This window comes from Anser brachyrhynchus, assembly GCF_964034855.1.
Source record: "Anser brachyrhynchus genome assembly, chromosome: 4".
NCBI classification, from domain to species: Eukaryota; Metazoa; Chordata; class Aves; order Anseriformes; family Anatidae; genus Anser; species Anser brachyrhynchus.
This window is the reverse complement of record NC_137698.1, coordinates 664,017-683,246: the sequence shown is the minus strand read 5'-3', so window position 1 is coordinate 683,246 and position 19,230 is coordinate 664,017. Positions and strand designations below refer to the sequence as shown.

The 19,230-nt window shown below is 43.7% G+C and overlaps 1 protein-coding gene across 1 annotated transcript in view; it reads left to right on the top strand.

The window, feature by feature from the left end:
• The window catches only part of LOC308193946 (uncharacterized protein), a 257,562-nt gene that overhangs the window by 29,003 nt on the left and 209,329 nt on the right, over window positions 1-19,230 (top strand). The window contains exon 7 of the mRNA XM_080589144.1: window positions 1,199-17,940. The gene's annotated coding sequence lies outside the window, so the exon portion shown is untranslated. The remainder of the gene's footprint in view (window positions 1-1,198; window positions 17,941-19,230) is intronic.

Here is a 19,230-nt window from a genome sequence, read left to right as displayed (position 1 = left end):
GTTTTGCTCTGCACAATTGCCACTACGAAAAAAAAACACACTAATTTTGTACCCATCATCTTCAGCCTTCAAGATAATGTTGTTGCCCTGCAACCCCCTTGTGGGGCTGCCTGAATTACAGAGGAGCCAACTGCGGAGCTCAGGGTTGCTTTTGAGGGCTGTATTAATTTGTGCTGAAGATTTGAGCCTTATGATTATCCTCCTTAATGGCTTACAAAGCAAAACGGCTGTGACCTTTTCTGCTAAGAAACAGTATACGGAAACCAGCCAAGCTTGAAATTGCACATAAACAAACAAACAAACAAACAAAAAAACAACAACATTGCTTATATTAGTCATCAATAACAAGCAACAAAGCAAACACAGCTGGTGGTTTGGAGGGTCTTTGTGCTGTGTACCAGCCATGGAAATGTCGCAGGGGCTGCCTGTAGGGTCAGCTCACAGCATAGGATGCAGCTGGTTTCCTGCAACCAAAATACCTTCTTGAAGGTAAGATTGCACAACCACCTCCTTCTGAATGCCATCAGGAGAGCCCTGTGGTCTTTCCAGCACAAGGGATGCTTTTTTCCGCAGTCCGTCCTTCCTCACTCATTCCACAGAAAGCTTTAGATGCAGCTTGTACACTCATATATTAATTGTTAAATGGCCTTCTGGGACTGATTATTCCACATTTCTTTGAATATAAACTCTTAACATCTTTGTCTAATGATGTGATCATTGTATTAGTCTTTGTCAGATCATGGGAAATCCTCCCAGCAGGGCTTCACCCAGGAAAAATGTTTCTTTTGCTTTTACGGGGGGAAGCTGAGTTCAGTTAGGGTGACTAGCATGAGCAGCACTGCACAGAGGGCAGGAGGGCAGGCAATGTGAAATGCATCTTCAGCAAGTTTTAGTCCAGTTCCCTGTTCCTTATGCAAACAAAACCATCTGTGGAGGAATCTGAATAATGGGCATGTAGTAGAACAGTCATTGGAGACTCAGGATTCAGTGGTGAAATGACACTGGAAATGGGCTCCGTGATTTTCTTACATTCATTTCACTGCTATTGGTAGGCACCTGTCTCTTGCAAAAATGGGATGTAGGATTTTAGTGATCACTGTGTCCACTCCCTCACAGAAATCAGCAACCACCTCATAAATACTGTGTCCGGAAGGGCCCAAAAGAACTTCAGTCTCTGATTCCCCTGTCTGTTTTCTAGGTATGAAGCAAGAAGTTATCATGTGAGTGACAGAAGCTTTCTAAATGAAGTGTCCTACTGAAGACTTGGTCCTGAGCAAGGCTGGTGGTGAGTACCACAAACACATGGATTTCCACAATTCACTGCTGGTCACTCGCTGCACACAGCCTGTTGTAACTTACTGTCAGGGAGCTTTCCACTGACACCAGCTGATCAGAGCCTGTGGGTAATAAAGAGGAGCAGAATATGGCACAGCACGAGGTAAGGTGGTGGATCTGTGTCTGTCACTTAGGTTATTTCTGCATGTACATATCATCTTTCAGCCCACAGTGTGCAGGTAAGTTGGGCTGTGACTATCTTTTTTTCTTTTTTTTTTTTCTTTAGCAGAGCTCGCCAGTGCAGTCATATATTTCATTGTTGGAGCAACACTGTCCCCACTCGTGATCACTCCACAGACAGGGTCCAGAAAATAAATACCTGTTAGTCCCTAAGATTCTCTGTGGGTCTGATCTGCCAGCATGGGGATGATGTGCTACAGTTCTGGGTCAGGCATACATATTACCTGTGTTGCAAAGGACGGTAGGAAATATTACAATCTTTGAGTCAGACCATTGGTTTAAAATATTAAGACTGGTGGAATATCACAAGCAGTCAGGGTGACACTCCCACTGAAGAAAGCACAGGAAGGAAGATCACCTATCCCTTTGCAGTGTCTGCATGCTGCGTGCTGCATCCTTTCAGACCTTTCCTGACCTGGGCTGTCACTTGTAGAAATCCCAGGGTAGCATGCATGCCTCCCGTTGTTCTTTGTGCTTATTACTTTATTTCAGTCCTTTCTTTTTCAATTTTGGGATTGACATGTGGCTCTGGTGGTGATGTGCAGTGTCATAAATAGACACCCTGAGTGCAGGCAGTTCATAGCCTGTGAAACTGGGGAGTGAGCTGCTGTCCTTCCACTCCTCCCCACTCTGCCCAAGGATTTGAAACTCAGGAAAAATGGTGTAAGTCCTAATAATTAAAAATATGTGTGTGTATTTCTTACATATATGAATATTGCATATAATCTAACTGAGTATTTCCTTAAAAACCTTTGAGAAGAATATCTGAATGGGAACATTTCATCAACATTTGGTTGAGAGCTTTATGCAAAATATTTGCAGGGTGAATCTGACTTCCTCAAAAAGTGCATTGCCACAGGCTGTGATGGGCCTTTCCTTACAGCCATTTAATGGAAACCACACTTTTCGGGGACTCTTCGCTAGCGTTTTTTGAAAGCTATGAGCTAACAATTCATTTAGCCTCTGCATTGGCAAATGGACTGCGCATTCTCCTAGGAGGGGGAAAATTGGGGTGCAGGAGTGCAGCTGGAGGGGGAAAGGGAGTAGGGAGGCAAGAGCAGTGCGAGAAGCTCATCCAAGTCCTCTCCTGGCTGCTACCTGTTGGTAGCAAAGAAAAGATGAATCACCAGCTCAGGTCTGTGACAGCTTTCCCGAGATGAGAAAAAAGGGGCCCAGTAAATGCATGCAGCCTTCTCCCATCATCCCTTTAATAACCTGTAATATTGTAGCAGGATATTTTTGTCACACCGAATCTGATTGATGGTCTTGGCTATAAGACATTACAAGTGTAGAGTAAATTGACCGAACACCTAAACATACAAATTATTAAAAGGAGGGGGAGCAGGCTGGGGCCTCCTGGGGAAAGCAGGCAGGCTTTAGTTAAGATGATCCCATTTCCAAGTGCAATTTATAGTCTATTGACTTGCAGCAGTGTCTTTTCAGATGTGAGGAAATTGTCATACATTGCAAATGAGAAGCTGTTTTGACATCAGGATCGCAGAGAGTGCCAGGAAGAAATGATATCAATGCCTGGTCTGTTAAGGTTAAATGAAGTTGCATTGTTGCCAACAGATAGGCATTCATTTCCTTTTCTTCCCTGCCTCTCCCTGTGTACAATTATTGTGATTAGGATGAGTAACAATGTGCTTCTGACACCGGTTGTATTGACAGCTCTCCTAGTTTTTTCCACTCAAGTGGCACTAGTCATTACTTAAACACTTGGATATTTTGACAGGGAAGATCCATGCCTGCCAGTCAAGTGTATCAATGACAAGAAGGCCTTAGCCCTTGGACACATACCTCTGAATTAAAGCAGTCAAAGCCATCGCTGCTGCAATATGATGAACCTTTTTTGAAACAGGGCTCTGGCAAGCATGTAGATGCATGGATGCACTTGGGCCCTTCTTGCTGCCTTCTCCACACATTCCTGCTGTTCATGCACTCATTTTTCCCTCTGTTTGTGGTGGTCTTTTGAAGGAAAGCAGGATTGCCAAGCAGATTATTTCAGAGGGAGAAGGAAACAAAATGGTTGTGGGCTTTTACATTGGAGGATGGTTTTGATTCAGAGTATTCTGTAGAATAGCAAGGGTTAGCATGGGTGGCTCAGCCTGAGAGCTGAGCTCTCCCAGAGCCTACTGAGAGCTCTGAGAGCTCTCTCTACCTTTACTAAAAGGGTAAGGTATCTTGAGTTCTTACCCTGTACCCTTCTAGTGGTTTTGGTGCTAGTGGCTGTTGTTTTCTTCCTGCCAGTTGTGTTTCAAGCTCTGTAGTACTTGGACCCACTCTCAGAGGATTAACAATGTAAAATACTTGCATTTTGGTGCTATGCTCCCATCACTTGCTAACGGCGCACTGCTGGCAGTGCCAAGCAAGCCTCTGCAGAGCACTTATGGACATTTGTTTTTCCAGTACTGTCTCTCTTCACTGAAAGGGGGCAGTCTTACATATTTAGAAGCTGTCAAATGATAGTGTGGGCTCATGTGACTGCAGGAATGTGTATGTGAAAACAGGATGCAGCCAGTTGGCTCTTGATGCTTTGCAGAGAAATCCAGCATCTTGCAGGCTGACATGACACCTAGTACCTTCCCTTTTTACGTTCATTCTCTCTAAATGCCTGTTAAGCCTGGAAGAGGCAGGTGTGGCGAAATGGCAGCAGGATGAATATGTATATTAGTGCCTTGGGCCAGAGCACTCTTAAACAGAACCAAATTCTACAGCCTGAATGTATCAAGTAGGAGAAGAGATAGTGTTTGCTGTCAGTATGATGTAAGTTACGGGATATCTTACAAAGGAATCTTTTCCTTGTGGCAGGTGATGTGCTCTGTTTCTTATGTGGCACTTGTTACACAGATTGGACAGCACAAACTGTCTTCATCTACCCTGTGACCTGAGGTCTTTTTCCAAATAACATCTTTCATGTGTTTCAAAAGCAAATAAATATACTACATTTTATTGATTCTTCACTGTTAGGAGGCTTTTGTAGTTTCTCTTCAAATTAGAGAAAATTCTGGGAATAGTAATAATAAAAGTTTTGTGCAGAGGGACTGTGCAAATTAAAAAAATATATTTGTACTGAAAGTACGAGGATGAGGGGAAAAACCCACAAACTTAAAAACAAAACAAAAAAAAAAACCCACATCAGCCATGTATTTTAACACTGTTTCATTCCAACATTTTTGAATACTTGAATATGTTCACAGAATCACAGAATCGTCTAGGTTGGAAGAGACCTCCAAGATCATCTAGTCCAAGATCAGCCCTAACACTAACAAGCCCTCCACTAAACCATATCACTAAGGGCTACATCTAAACGTCTCTTAAAGACCTCCAGGGATGGTGACTCAACCACCTCCCTGGGCAGCCCATTCCAGTGCCTAACAACCCTTTCAGTAAAGAAGTTCTTCCTAATATCCAACCTAAACCTCCCCTGGTGCAACTTTAGCCCATTCCCCCTCGTCCTGTCACCAGGCACGTGGGAGAACAGACCAACCCCCACCTCTCTACAGCCTCCTTTAAGGTACCTGTAGAGAGCGATGAGGTCGCCCCTGAGCCTCCTCTTCTCCAGGCTGAACAAGCCCAGCTCCCTCAGCCGCTCCTCGTAAGACTTGTTCTCCAGACCCCTCACCAGCTTCGTTGCCCTTCTCTGGACTCTCTCGAGCACCAGGGGTGGTTCCAGGGGTGTTCCAGGGGTGCATCCATTTGCTTAACTATTACTGTGATTTCAAAGACCTGTTGGGCTTTGCAGTCCTACTTTATGTGAACTTACACACCTGCATGCACACACACATGCTCACAATTCAACAGATTGTACTCAGAGCTACTATTCTCTGGTACTGCACAACACTGCTACACTTTCATAATCTGTCCCCTTTCCTACTCCAGTGCTGGATAATTAAAGAAAATGTTTTGCAGATTCCTGCTGGAATCAGAAAGGAGGCTAAGCTTTACTGGAAAATCAATTATGTAGTAGGCAAAGTATTCATATAATGTTCAGCAAAAAAATGTGCTAACATCCAGGTCACTGCATTGGAAAACACATTTATCATGATTTTCACGATAGCCTCAACCTGGTGCCTCACAAGCGCAACCTCTGAACTTTTTTGAACCAAATAGTCAAATGGACAGCTCTGCCTACTTAGCATTTTAAACATTTGCTTCTCTTCTGAACCTTAGACTGGGAGCCTCATAAACTGGGCCCTCCAATCTCCCCAAAGAGGTTTTAATAAACATTTCCTTTAGAGGAGATCTTTTTTGCCTGACTTGTTTCTCTAAAAAGGGTTTCATATGGGTCCCCAGTAGTTGTCCGCCAGTGTCTTCCTTCAGGAAATGTTGACTTTTAAATGCAATTAAATGTATAGACCATTAAATGTATACTCTACCAAGTGAATGCTTCTGGCAGTCACATATGCTTTCTTTAAATGCTTGCCTCTTTACTTAGTGTGGTAGATAACACTTCTGCTGCAGTTCACCTTGGTCTCAGAATGGTCAGCGGTGTTGTGCTAGGTGACGTAAAAATAGAAGGCTAGGGACAGTTAGAGACAGTCCTTTCACTGAGCTATTTACAACCCAGGAAGTGTGCGTACACCTGAGCAAATGGCTGTGCCACGATTGTCTGACAAACTATAGAGGCCAGCACATCAAAGGTAACCTTACCTTTGCACTGTTGGCACTTGCAAGAGCTAACTGCCTTGGGATGATGAATGCAAAGCAAACTGCCCGACGAAAACAGTAAAGCTGCTGTAGTGCTGCTGGCAAGGAAGCTGCATCGCAAGGCACTGCACAGTGCTCACTGTACGCTCCGTGCACAGAACAGGTGGTAAAACAGAGGTTAAATACGTCTTTTGAATGTGGTCCGCTGAACTGAAATCTGGGCTTTCACCTAGTTCTCCTTGTGCCCAGGTATATCCATTCCTTCTTATGGGCATCCGTTTCCCATTTGAGTTATTCTGCATAGGTGTAAGCACAAATTGTCTTTGCACTAAGTAGCTGTGTAGTTTCCAATAGACTAGTTGAAATAAAAACTAAGGGGAGCACCTGGCATCTGAATTTGAAGGACTTGCTTGCTCAACTGTAAGGCATTAGTATTACAGTCGTTAGGTCTTGCTAGACTTTATTCTTAGTGTCATTCCTCTGCCCATAAACAAGCACTGTGCTGGGACACGTGCACCCGGAGAACTCTTCGCTACCAAAGGCAGAGGATTTCTCCCTCTGACTGCCGTGATTTTTACCCTAGCTGCATTCCTGATCCGGCTGGAGGATCTGTAGAAAAATAGGCTGGAAGGGATGTTGCAAAGCTGTCTTGGGCACCCCTCTTCCCCAAGCAGGCGCAGTGATACTTCTGTCCTTCCTGACAGATGTCTGTCCAACACGTGGTTGAAGATGTTCCTTGCTGCCCAGGCAGTATGTTGGAGGGCTTTCGTTGTCCTTCCCATTAGAAAGCTTTTTTGATGTTTAAACTTGTTTTCTCTGCCTGTACTTTACGGCCTGTCCTTCTTGGCTTATCCGTTGTGAATGCAGAGAACAATTTGTTCCTTTCCTGTTTGCAGCAAAATTTTTATGTATCTTACAACTGTTCTGTCACACATCCAGCTTCACCTCCTCAAGCTGAAAAAAAATCAATTCGAGCAGCTGATGGTTTCCTCTACATCATCTCTGTATGTATATTTTGAGGCATATTGATTCATCCATGTGATACTCTTTTCTGCAAAGATGAAGTTGCCTTAATGGTATTTTTCATGCACTTCTAATGATGTTTAAGCGTGCAGAGGATAGAGTACGTCTCTCCCCATAGTCAGAAAAGCAAGTCTCGCCAACTTGCAAAAATGACAGAGCTTCCCACAGCCTCATCAATATGCTGCCGTCTTCAGCTAATGGAAGCTTGTGGCTGTGTTCTCCTGGACAGGAGATGGAGTGTGCATGGGCAAAAGGAAAATACCTCAGATCTGACTGTTATTACTAGCTGTGATATTGTATACTCTGTGGTTGCAGGAAAAACATTTCATGGAAATCTGTACTTTTTTCTTTTATTACTGACATACAACGGATTATTTCCTGCCCTGGCAGTGACAGAAAACAGTGTCAGTCCTAAAAAGGCAGTCCACTTCAAATCAGTATGTAAGGAACTGCAGTTTACGAATGGTGCCACTGCTGGCAGCTCTCACTTGTTCGAAAGTTATTCAAAGCAACCAAAGAAACAACAGCAGGGTGCTTTGTACGGGTGTGTGATGTCTGGTGACAGTCATAGGTGCAATGCAGTTGCCTTGAATATGGGTACTGAGGGGTGGGAGGGGATCAGATTTATAAAATAAGCTGTGTTTTCTTGATGCGTGAGAAGAAAATGGTTTCAGGAGACAGCCTGGAGTGCATAGCCAAAACCTGTCTAAGGCCATCCTTCGCTAGTAAGTCCCGAGGAAAAAGTGTGAGGACATGGTCCCTCTGAAGTTCACTTCCTGCTCTGGAGATGATGCTCCTAGGACCTATTTACGAGGCAGTTTTTACCTTGCAGCTTCTCAGAGGGAGTTGATTCTTTGTGTTCCTTGATAGCACACTGTCCTTCAAACTCATCCCGACAGGTTTGGGTGTCTTGCACTCCAAAATGTTATAATTCTTGCATTGATTCCATTGCTGACATACTGAGCCATGTCAAAAACTAGTAACAAGCTCTGTTCATTGCTCTTTTTTATATGATTGTATAAAATGTGACTTTTTATCTCGTATGCTGAGCTGAGACCTAAATCCTTCCCTGCTGGTCTGAAGGAAGATTGGATAAATAATATTTTTTAATAGTCAAGTTAAGTACCACGCTGGTCTTCGGATTCTGCAGGCACCTCTGACTGATGGAGTTATTTCCCAGACAGCCAGTAAACAAAGCCGCCTGGAAACACCTGAGGGACATGAACACTTTAAGCATTCTTTACATGTCTAGGAAAAAGCTTGACTGTAGCAGTCAACAGTCTTGGGGGAAATGCTGAGTGTGAATATCTTCATTACTTTTCAATTAGGCAGCAAGCTTATGGATTACAGGGAACCACGAGGAGGAAGGCAAGCTCTGAATTTAACTCTTAGGGACCATACTGGGGAGATTTTATCCCCTAGGCAGTATACATTTTGGGAAAGGATCCCAAGGATGGGGATTTATCATCTTGAAGGGATTCCACTTCTGGAGGGCTGTGAGAATTAATTTTACTGACATTTTGGTGACTGATAGGAACAAGAGAAGCAGAGAAGCAGGAATCACTGATTATTATCATGTCTTACCCTGAAAAAGTCTGTATTTCTTAGAACTTGCAATCTCATTACTTTATGTCTACTATTACCTTCAGGTTTTTTAGTACCTTGTATCATTTCATGGCTCACAGAAACCTTTCAGCTTCCCACCCTCCATGAGGAGCAGTTCCTTCAGGGATGTGGGGCAACACGGTGGTGATTTCCAAAGCAAGGGTGGATCCCCAAATAGTTGTATGGTGCCCCTCAGTGAAGCTGGAAGGAATTAATTACTGAAACATCGTTTGTGGAAGGAGAGTGGGAAGAATGCCTGTGAACCCCAGTATGGTCATTGCACTCTGTAGACTTGAGTTGTTTTTTTGGGAGGCCCATCTGTAACGGTGGGTTTTTGAGGATATTCTCCAGGTGTTTGTGCAACCACTGCAAGAATCAAGTTGCTAAAAAGTGGTATTGCAAAGCAAGCACTCAGAGATACACATTTAAGGCTGTCTAACCAGTACTGAGCTGTCACCAAAACCTGATAATCGTTGGGAAACAAATCAGGGTGCTATCCAGTAAGGCACTATTGTAACAGTCTAGGCACAAAGATCAACAGCATCGTTATCCTGTTCTGTTCTAGCATGATTCTTCAAGTGTGCAGGTGTTTATCTCATCTCTGTCAGTTTGCCATAGACTTTGCAGACCAAGTTGTGGAACATGCTTGGAATGAGATGACGGCATCTCCTGGACCACTGCATGGCAATTGTCCTGCTCTTTTGTCAAGGGTGACTGATAAGTAAAGTGAAAACAGGCAAAACAGAATAAAACGAGACCCTAACTGGTAGATCTACTGGGTGTCAGAGCGGGAAGTGCTACGATAGCGGTATGTGAAGGATGGGAGCATCACAGTGGGACAAACAGAGAAAAGGGAGAGTGGAAACACCACTCTCCCCTCGCCTGATCAATGATATCTCAGATAATGTCCTATATGTAAAAGAAAAAATCCTCACATTGACTTCATTGACCCCACAAAACTAAATACCTTAAAGGTTAAGGAACAAGTGTTAAAAATGTGAGATATCTTCAATTTATATTTCAGAACTTTATGCCCATTATAAAACTGAATATATTTTATAATTATGCCAACAATTAATTAACCTAACATCAAGAACTCCAGAATGATTGAATTAACAGTAAAATCACGATAAGGCTCCAGTTCGTCTTGGAGTTTTAGCAAATAATTTATTATCCAGTAAATGCTTAGACTTAATCATGTTTTAAAACAGGCACCGTTTTTCTCTGTTCCTTTACAAGAGTCTCAGTGCCAGTCCTGCAGGCCAAGCCCAGCTGCCGTCTTTCTGCAGAGCTCTGCTGATTGCAGCAAAGCTCTGCTGGGGACGCATTGTCTGCCTGGGTGGAGCCAGTTTCAAAACCTGGCCTGTGCCGGTAGGATAAAAGAAGAAAGCATTCGTTTGCATGCCATAAGTTTTGTGCAGTGTAATGCATACTGAAATGGTCCTGTGCTATGCTACCTTGGGCCAAAGCAGTTGTGTGCTGAACCCGGTGGCCCTCTGCTTGCCATCGAGGAGGAAGTGGGTGGAAGGTGATGGCATCGATGTGCTCTGTTTGCTTCTGCACCTGCTCGGACACGGCCAGGAAAGCCAGAACGCACATGCTGGCTTTTTCTAGTTCTCATCTTTTCAGCTCCTTGACATAACCACAATGTGAGAGCGCCTTGTAATGCACATGGGCTCGCCACTGGCACAGAGGAAACTGCCCTGGCAATGTGTATCTCCCAAGTGAAAGTGGCTCCATTCCTCCTTGCCTGTTACTGTTACTAGGGTTCTTGGGCAGTGGAAGTCATTTAGGGTTACTGCTGTAGGAACTGCAGGGGTGGGACAAGCAGTGCCTTTACCGGGGGAGCCGAGAAAGTCCGGCTCTGCGTGTGTCTGTCTCAGGAATGTGCTTCTGTGTGGACTCTCTGAAAGGAGTCCAAGAGCATTTGCATCCCTGCTGGTGAGCGTATGTCACAGCTTTGATCTCTACTGGGGCCCTGACAGGGGCTTTCTCCCTCCCTGTCCCATCTGCTTGGCCACCCGTCTTCAGAAGGTGGTGGGAATTCTTTGTCTTCGAGATCTCTGTTTGTCCATCAGCCTTGGTCAGAATCTTTTCATGGGTTGAAAAGCCGTTGGAGGGACAGAAACACAGACAGGTAGCATGACTGCAAGTTTTGTTTCTTTAGGGAGACCGAGTAAATTGACAGCTGTAAGCAAAGCTGGTGAAAAGCAAAGTGAAAAAACATGTCTAGCGCTGGCTGAAATATAAGGAAGAATCACGCTGAAAATTACTCATGGTAGTCACACTTAAAAAGCCTTTTTAATTACTGTAATATTTAAAAATGTAATGTAGTAGAATGTAAAACAAGAATGTCATCCACGTCTCCTTTTCTGTTCTGGGATTTGTGCACTGACTTCAGATTGGATATACTTACTCATAAGTACAGGATAAGTTCTCCTTTAGTAATGCTACAGAAGATTTTGTATCTCAGCAGCAGGATGCAGTCCTGTCATTCTTAGGCCCAGGATGGGTTCTTACTCATTAAGTTTGCTGTGAAGGTTAATTGACTTGTTGGGGTAGGGAATGTGGAGCTTATTACCATTCAAGCCAAATGTATGCTCGCTGGGTACTATTGTATACCTAGTTGTTTTTTCTTTTATTGGCTTTTACAGCCATACAGGACAATGGAAAATCAGGTTTATATTACTTTCTTGGGAAACTTGGTAAAACTTCTGAAGATTAAATCTGAATTGTTGTTAGGACAAGACATATTTGCTACTTGCAATTCACTTGGAGGAATTTATTTCTCTAAATATGTAAGGTCAAGCTCTGCTTTCTTCACTCATGTTGTTCTCACTTCCTTTCACTTTCTGTAGTCCTTCTCAAAATAAATATGCTGAACTTGAACTCCTGTCTGCACAGCCAGCACAAATTTTCAGAGACAATGAAAGACTTCTGTCAGGTTCACAGGACATCTCCTGGTGATTAGCCTCATTAACCAGGATTTTGTCCTCTTGCATTCTTAGTTTTGGAAGAGTGAAAACATCTTCATTCCAAAACAGACAATGAGATGAAAATAAGTAGCAGAAGCACTACATTATTAGTGTCTTTCCTCATGGATTTCTCTCCCTCAGAGGTTTTTTTTTTTTTTTTTTTTTTTTTTTTTTTTTTTTTTTTTACCACTTAGCCTTCCTTTCCATGGATGTCTAGGCTGGGTCAGGAAGAAAAAGAAAACATGAATAAAGTAAGGCTTCCACACACCATTCACTGTCTCCTTTTGTGTGCAACCAACCTGTTACAGGCCTCTGAGAAATCTGGCTGTAGAGAAATAAATATATTTCCATACTTTATATTTAAATAAACTCTGCCACACACACACACATGCGCACACACGTTTTTCATCCAGCTCAGTGTTTATGTTGGCCCCTTCCAAAAGAGAACTGAAGTCAGGGCAATTGAACCAAATAGCTTGGATGGCAATGAAGGAGCCAGCTGAAGTTTAGATGACTTCATTAATAGAAACAGCGGCATAAAGACATGCAACAACTGCATATGACATGTGGCTATTGTGCTTACAAGCACCTTTGCTGTGGAAGGACCCAGTCATTTACTGTTGACAGCTACCAAGGGACTGGGATGGTGCTCAATCCTATCTAGGTGCTAAGACCAGTCCGCACCAGAAGCAGAAGGCCGGAGTGCATATGGCCTTTATCATATGGGAAAGGGAGGGAAGAGCCCCGATGCAGGGACTTAGGGCAGGCATGCGCTCATGGAGAATGACGGCTCCTTACTTGCATAGGGCTGAAAATGGCAACAGCTACTGTAAGATGAGCTTGGCCTGCTACGTTTTTCTTTCCCATGGAATTTTCAGGGAGGCGGTGGGGGGAGTAGTGGCTGCAATTACAATTAAATTCAGCTGAGTATTTTTTTCATATAAACTGGTATAAATACTGCCCTGAAGGTAAAAAGTTGAGCTCCTTGTACTTGAAAGTCTTAATGTGCTGTGTTCTTGTTAGCTGGAATTTAGACTGCCTGTTGCCTTTTGATAGGTATGTGAGTGGCTGTCTGATCTTAATAGTCAACTGCATCACATTCGGTTCAGTGTTTTATTTAAGAGACTGTGTGATTACTGAATGGTTATTCATGGAGAGCAGAGTGTGGATAACTGGAGACAAATACTTGTTGTGTTGAGTACACCAGTAAGGAGTGGTTTCTGAAAGGACTGCACAGAAGGACATCCTGGAAGGCTGGTTACTTTCTAGTGCTTGTGAACCAGTTGCAGTTTTGGAATTAAGTTTAGGCTGCAGTCCATAAGATATCAGCCTGGAAGCTCATCTTGGTGAAGAGGACAACCCAACAAAGTCTAGTCTGTACCAGAAGAGACAGAAAAATGAAGAGAGACAAGATTTTACGGAAGGATATAGATCTTAGTAATGGATACAATCCTGTGTACAGGGGACACAAATGAGAAGCATTAGCCCTTAATGGGGTGTATGCTGTGTCCCTACGTGGAACTTCATCTTCCAAATGTGAATTGGTCTCACGTGGGCCCATACACTGCCAGTAGGGACGGCCAAGTGGCAGGCCAACGTATTCAACAGAGACCAGACAAATGACATCCATCCTTAGGCAGCACTGGGCAGCTGAAGTCACGCAGTGTGTTTTGAAACAGTTGAAAAGCGTTCTGTGGGTTCCCCGTCTCTGTTTCCCAGAGGCTCAAAATTCTTGGTGTCTGACCAGCAGGAAACAGGAGGTTGCAGTGCTGCAGACACAGGCATGCAGGGTGGAACCACCCTGCTGAACGTCCCACTTAATGCTTCAGGCAAGTCTCATCCTCACTCAGCAGAGTAAAGGCGAGCCAGATACGTGGTCAGAGCAGGATGTGCCTTCCTGGGTGGATCAGGCTTATGCATGCTTTGGAATAAACAGCATGTGATACATCTGATACACTGAGGATTATTTCAGGTTCAGCAAAAGACCATCTGAGGTGCCCTAGAAAGTTTTGTTTTGCTTTTTAAAGGGACGCGGGGAGGAGGAAGGCTGCCTGTTGAAAACTGGAAGGAAGGGGCTATTTTTCTCTAGGTGTTTGATGTGACTGACAGCCCCTGTCTGAACTTACTAGTGATTTGCCATTTCATTAGCTGCCAGGTTTTCAATTTCTGCCTCTTGGAAGTTGCACCGCTTTGAACAAGTCCCCACAGTAATTGAATTTGCCACAGAAATAGAACACTGGAAAATTTCATTTTCTTCCCTGCATGAAGGCAAGCGGGCAGGCACACATTGCTGCTGGACTGCTTCTCTTACCTCCCCTCTGCCTCTTCGTGCCCCCTTCCCCCAGCACAGCGATACCTTTGCTGATGGCCCCCACTGTCCACGCGCAGAGTCCCAAAAAAGACCACCTTTTGAATTGGCTCCGAGTGCATCAGCCTGTCGCTTTGTAATTTTCCTCTAAATGCCTTCCACAAATAATGGTTTTCAAAATGAGCATTAACAGGCTTGATTACATGAAATTGTCCTTTTAATTTACACCAGGATTCTATTGATCACACAAGTGCAGATTAAAGTGTTCAATGAAGCCCATGATGAGGTATTAACCAGCTAAGGGTCCTCCAGGGGCCGCCAGGGACGGCCAGGAATATGCTAGAAGTGTACAGTTATTTCCCCATAATGAAGTGGCACTATGCGAAGGCATGAATCGCTGGCAGGAAGAATAGATTGGAGATGATGAGCTCTTCAAAGTCATTTCTCGCTCACTCATTCAGCCTCATGCCCAGATCCTCTTGCGATTCTTCTGCATTACTTGTCATGAAATGCCAGGATTTACTTAGCCAGCTGATGCAATTTTTATGACCTTATTGCTTTTTCACCATGGTAATAGTTTTGAATCAATTTATCAATCCAGCAGTGCCATCAGACATATTGCCCTGAAGATCAAGTCCAGGTCATTCCATCAATTCACTGCGGTTTACGAAGATAGAGAAAAAAGCCAGGCCGTGTGGGCTATCAACTTCAAATGGCTTAGTAAACATGCTGCTGCTACTTTAACTGCTTCACTTCTGACTCCAGACCTTTCCGCTTATAAAAATCAACCACCGTGCTCTCCTTCTCTCCCTGCATTTTAATTTCAAACACATTAGGCATGTGGCAAGTAATCAGGGGAAGAACTCATGGAGGACTCTTCAAGGAGTCCAAGCCTGCCAGGAAACCTGAGAAAAAACAAGCAGGTTTTAAATACTTTTTCCAGTAGTGCACAGATAAGCCTTCTAGCTTTGTTAATTTGTCTGCTGCTGTACACGAATTGTCGGGGAATGGCAACAAATGTCAACAGTGAAGAAATTAAGGTAGTGCTGTCAAGTAGAAGTAAAGCATAACCTCAGGAACAGATTGCTCAAGACTGCACTTTTCCATCTTAGTCGAATATATTTAACACTTACAGTGTCCAGAAGATGCTGCTGTCCCATGGAGGTTGGATGGACTGAAACCTGCTCAGTACGCTGCAGAAGTGGGTGCAAGTTTTACTGGCAGGCAAAGATTTAGTTTCTGGATGAAGCCATGCAACAAGCATATCCACATCATAGCCAAGAGCTAATAGGGAATAGTGTCAGGTTACTTCACAAAGATTTTAGGATCAGGGAAATGCTTTTCCCTTAAGGTTTCATGAAACAAGCGTCATCTCAGTTTCATGTAGTGTGGTCCAGGAACTGGTGTTGTCCTCCATAATTTCTTGACACATGGTTTTCTTACTTTGTTGAATCTAAAACTTTGTTGAACATAAAACTATAGAGAATTGATGTACTATATTACAAGGGAAGGGATTCCACATGTGACCCACGAATTCAGAGAGGTATTCTCTAAGTGCTAGGAAGCAACAGATTTTCCTTGACCATAGTAAGCAGAGTCACAGATATAAATCCCATTTTTCCAGTACTCACATACACAGACTCACCAGGAGAGTCATGGAAAGTCTTTCCCTACCTCACTGCAGCTGTCTAAACTGTGCAAACGTGTGACGCAGGCACAAACCAAGCCTTTCTAGGGAAGTGATGAAATGAGACAGAAACCATTTGCACAACATCCACGTGTGGTTTCCACTTGCCCCAGAAGTCTGTGGCATACCTGGGTTTCACAAATCGAATCGATCCCCTACAAGAAAAATGGCACGTGAAAAAATGGTGTGTTGCAACCTGAGGCAGATGTGTCCATATAGAAATGAGATCAGACACGTACAACCTGAGCTGCTTTGCAGCCTGAATAGTCTTGGAGCCAGAGGAGCTGAAGAGTACGTTGAGTGCCTGGACTCTCATCTCCCTACCCCTGCTTAAATACGGGGTGGATAACAACTGTGACTCCTCTGTCGCTTGTTCTCCTAGACCAGCATGGTTACAACAATGTTGTAATACCAGTACTGTGCAGGTATGAGAAGGGGGGTGTAAGGCACTGGTTTGCATGAGGACATGAGCTGCCAGCTTGTGAGTGACTCTGCTGTGAGGTAGGTACAGCACAGGTACGTGTATGGGATAAACAAAAATACCACAGAGCGGTAACAATTTTTCTCCCTGGTGGCAGTAAAACCAGGGCCAAAAAGGATCTGTCAGCTGTGGCTTCAAATGGATAAGGGCTTTCAAACTTGGACAGCCAGTGTCAGCACCAGCTGCTGTGTATAAATGGCTTATTTTGTTCTGTGTGTCTTAAAATAGCTCCTTCTTGATATGTGAACCTGACGAGCTGCAAACATCACCGAAATGCTGGTTTCTTGGCCCAGCAGGCTCTAAACGTCCCCCTCCACCCCCAAAACACACATTAAACTGCAGAATGATCTTGCTATGAAGCCAGTCTTTTGGTCGTGGTGCCAAACTTTCAGCTCCAGGCTGCTTGGGAGCCCTGCCTGGGCCATGTAAGTGTAACAGCTGTTCACGTTAGCAAAGCAGGTTTAGATTTATACTCTAAAAAAATAGTGGCTCATAAAAAAAACATGGAACAATGACAACCATGGAAAAAGGTAGTAATTTAAGTTATGAAAAATTAATCAGGGAGAGATCCTTTTTTTTTTTTTTAAGCAAAATGTGTTGCAGTAGGAAAAAAAAGAACTTGGCTTTAATTAATTCTGCTTAACATTAATAGAATAAGGTCAGGCACAGCAAAAACTGTTGAATAAAGCAAAAATGTATGAAAGATATATCCTCTGATGTTACTCATAATGAAGAAGGGTTATCTTGTGGTCAATTCAGCACCATTATTTCTAAGTTAGAGGTACAACTGCTGAAAATATACAGTGGCTATAACAACTTACCTAACCAGATTGTGAAAAAGGGTCCACATAAAAAGTATTTTATTAAATGATACTCCCATTTAGGTGATCCAAATTTATGGCTATCTCTTGCTCTTAAACAACCCCAGTTTTCCTCAGTCCAAAATAAGCACTTCCCAGGCATGAATGGACCGCATGGTATATTTGAAGTCGTGACATAATGACAGGAAAATACATTGTGGAGCCATTTCTTGCTAAAAGCCCCTGTGCTGAGGAATGGCTCTCAGCCTGGCCATTTTGTGTGTTTGCAGAAATTGAAGGTCTTGGGATAAAAATTTAAATGTGTTGTTTATTGTCAGAAACAATACCGCATGGTTTCCGTTATGGCACTGTGCAGGGCCTATGGACACAGCAACTTCCTTAAGAAGGAAAATGCTTTGAAAAACTTACATGAATGTAAGGAACAAATGGGTTTACAGATAGTTCAGGTTCCAACTGTGTCTTCTGCCTAGAGCAGGACACGATAGCATGTGGACCTTTGGGAGGGATTCACCATTGCGGCGTTTGGACGCCTGCACCATAGATGTGCACACATCTCCCTGCTGGCAGCTGCCTTTTGGAGGTGACAAAATGATGCTTCTAGATTAGTGTGAAGTGTTTTAAGTGGCTGGATTCAGTTTGCCTGCACCAGGTGGTAGTGGGAACTTGAGTTAATGTTTGTGTCTGAGCAAGCCCTGAGGGCACCTGGAACCTTAACTGCCCAGAGTAGGCTCACCTGTCCTCATAACGAGATTTCTGTGGTAACCTGTAAATCATTAATGCTACTTTTCTTCTCCTTTTGTAATGCTGTGGTCGTACAGTCTGGAGTGTGAGCTTTTTCAGTCCTGCAGAGCAGTGCTGGGACAGTCATCCTCCTGGTGAGTTGCTTTGGGTTATCAACATCCTTTACATTGTCTTTTCCTCTGCTGGAACTGCTGTGAGAGCTGTAGAGGGCGATATAGCCACCATGTGTTTATCAGCAGAGTGCTGTTTCTGTCCGTGTACTACCTTTGAAGAGTTTGTATATGGCTTTATCATGAAAGTCACAGAGCTGCTGTGTGGCGTAACTGAAGGCTGTGCTGCTGCCTAAACTCGGTGTGAGCCACTAGAGCCGGCGCGTCTTGCGACGTAAGCACACAGCCTTCGGGTCCCACGCAAGAGCTGTAAGGGCTGTTTTGTGCTCAGACAGTGTGCCATCTCCCGGGAAGCTCCAGCTCTCCCAAAGGCTAGCCTGGAGACGCTGGGACTGGGTGTTTTCGCTGCCTTTAATTTTCAGTTGAGTTTGTGACTTCTAGGTGTCTGTTGCTTTCTCTGAGTTTCAGTGCTGCAAATAATATGGCCTTCCTCACATGTTAGTAACTAGAGGTTATTCTTTTGGCAGAGTTTCTGGCTGAAAAAAAGGAGCATCTTAACATACTGGGAGAGCAAGTAGAGCTGGTGTCCTGGGACTTAAGGGGTTTTCCTAAAGCCTTGTTACAGATGCATAAAAAGATAAGCATGCTCATTTTGTTTGAGGCAAGTGAGCAGAAACAGTTTTTCAACAGTTTTTCATCTCCTTTTTAGAGCTTTCATGTTTGTAGATGAGGCTTGATGTTTTCTGTATTTCTGCCCCAAAACTGGGATACAGACAGTGTGATGCACGCAGGCGATTAGTCCTGCATGTTAGCCTTCTTGGCCACGAAGGCTCTTGAAGCTACTGAAACACCTGCCAGCTTCAGTATTACAGCACGCAAACCATTAAATACGTGACCTCTATGTTAGGAGAATGCAGAGAGTTCCTACCCTTGTAGCTGTGACTTTTCTCTCCTGCTTAGGGCAGATCAGAAGTCATCAGGCATGGAAGAACCTTGCTTGGGCAGGGAGTGTGTTATGCAGAAGCTAGGTCTGCTGCTTTGGTGCTTATGCTGCTGGTTGCTTTGGAGGAATTTAACAGAGTACTGAGGCAGGGTCCATTTATGGGTCAGTTACAGCTTTGGATCTGATCTTGAAAATGTGTTTGATTTTTTTCAAGTCCATGTGTTGCTAAGTGTTGGTGTCTTGTTGCAAATTTTCTAGCAGTGGTTGTGTTCCGTGACACTGAAGTAAAAGTGTAGATTTAAAGAGCAGTCTTAAACTCATATTTCACCTTTTAAAAAGTGATAACCTTGTGGTTTTTGAGGAAAAGACAA